At 62.9% G+C, this 1,380-nt stretch overlaps 2 protein-coding genes across 4 annotated transcripts in view; both read right to left on the minus strand.

The window, feature by feature from the left end:
* Positions 1 to 464, minus strand: part of LOC102023894 (chromosome unknown open reading frame, human C11orf54) — a 29,008-nt gene extending 28,544 nt beyond the window's left edge. Inside the window, exon 1 of one of the 3 annotated variants that reach the window (XM_005379702.2) lies at positions 379 to 464. The gene's annotated coding sequence lies outside the window, so the exon portion shown is untranslated. Of the gene's footprint in view, positions 1 to 18; positions 329 to 378 lie in introns of those variants that run through there. The other 2 variants (XM_005379704.2, XM_013511833.1) reach the window with 2 other exon arrangements.
* Cep295 (centrosomal protein 295kDa) overlaps positions 1 to 1,380 on the minus strand; it is a 54,036-nt gene that overhangs the window by 2,315 nt on the left and 50,341 nt on the right.

A 1,380-nucleotide genomic window follows, 5' to 3' on the forward strand; every position in this document is an offset into this window, starting at 1 on the left:
CCTCCCGCGAGCTCGCACCTTCCCCGCAGGCCGGACCGGGCCGTCTCCCGCGTCTGCGATCCCGGCCGCCCCGTCCCGGCCGGGCCCCTGCGCTCGCAGCTTTTCCCGGGACGACGCCCGCCCGTCTGAAAAGCCACCCGTTCCCGTGCACCCCGCTCGCGGCCCCCACGCAGTGCTTCCTCTTTTGTTCGCCTGTCGATCCTGGGGGTCGAAACCAAAGCCTTTCCCGGAAGTGAGGTAGGGAGGGAGGGAGGAGCTCGCTAATGCTCAGGCTGGGCTCGAACCTGCGACCCTCCCTTCGCCTCCGGCGTGCAGAGATTACGTAACGTGCGCCCCCACGCCTGGCCTTGCCTCAAAGTCCTCTACTGCTGCACTCACCGGACAGGCCGGAGACGCGCACAAACCTCCGTCCGCGGCTGCCCAGTCGGCGGCCGGCCCGCGGTTCAGCCCTCTCAAGCCCCGCCCCGCCGCTCAGGCCCCGCCCCCGAGACTCGCTGTTCCGCCCATCGCCCGCCAACGCTCGGCAGCCAAGTTGTCTCGCGAGATTGCAATCCCACTATTAGCGGGGTCTAGCGATCGCGCGTTCTTTTTTGTGGCGCGGTCGGAGGAGGTAGGTTATGGGCTGCGCGTGGGGATGGGGCGGGCCGGGTGGTCGGAAGAAGGGTGCAGCCTCCGAGCTCGTTGCTGGACGTTGACAGGCCGGGTGGGGGCCGCGCGTGGGTCTCGGTAGGCCGGAGGGGCTCCGTGGCCCTGTGAGCCGCTGTGCGCCTGGCTAGCGCGCGGAGGCCCGGGCTGCGGGGCCTTGCTCGGGGTCGGGCGATTTGTAGTGGAGCGCGGTGCGTGGGGTCGGAAAGGGGCCGGTAAAACCTAGGTCTGGACAGGTTGCTTGTCCAGTGGCTTCCTCGGCCCGTGTGTCCCGCGGCGGCCGCCGTGGGGGTCTGTCCACCTCCCTGGAGGTCCTCAGTTGTCTGCGTTAGTTCCGGCAAGGCCTTGTCGGTTTTAAATCTCAGAATCCCAGGATTGGAAGCTACGACCAAGTTGGTCTTCCAACCACATGTCGGATTTTCGTATATTCCTTCTTTTTTAGGAAGGTTCTCGCCTTGTAATCCAGGCAGGTCTCGAACTCGAGGCGATTCCCCTGCCTCACCCTCTTCAGTGCTGGGACTACAGGCGTGCAGCACCACAACGGGATCAAAGGTGGGGGGGTTAAGCCAGTTGTATTTTGGTAATTTTTAAGTTTAACTACACGTGTGTCATTAACGCTTTTTGTACACCGGTTTTTGCGCTGCACTGTGGATCAGCCCAGGCCTTACCCATTTTTAGGCAAGTGCTCTACCATTGAGGTATATGCTCTGCCTCCTTGTTTTTTTTTTTTTTTTT

The sequence above is a fragment of the Chinchilla lanigera genome, unplaced genomic scaffold, assembly GCF_000276665.1.
Source record: "Chinchilla lanigera isolate Chin_1 unplaced genomic scaffold, ChiLan1.0 scaffold00013, whole genome shotgun sequence".
Lineage (NCBI taxonomy): Eukaryota > Metazoa > Chordata > Mammalia > Rodentia > Chinchillidae > Chinchilla > Chinchilla lanigera.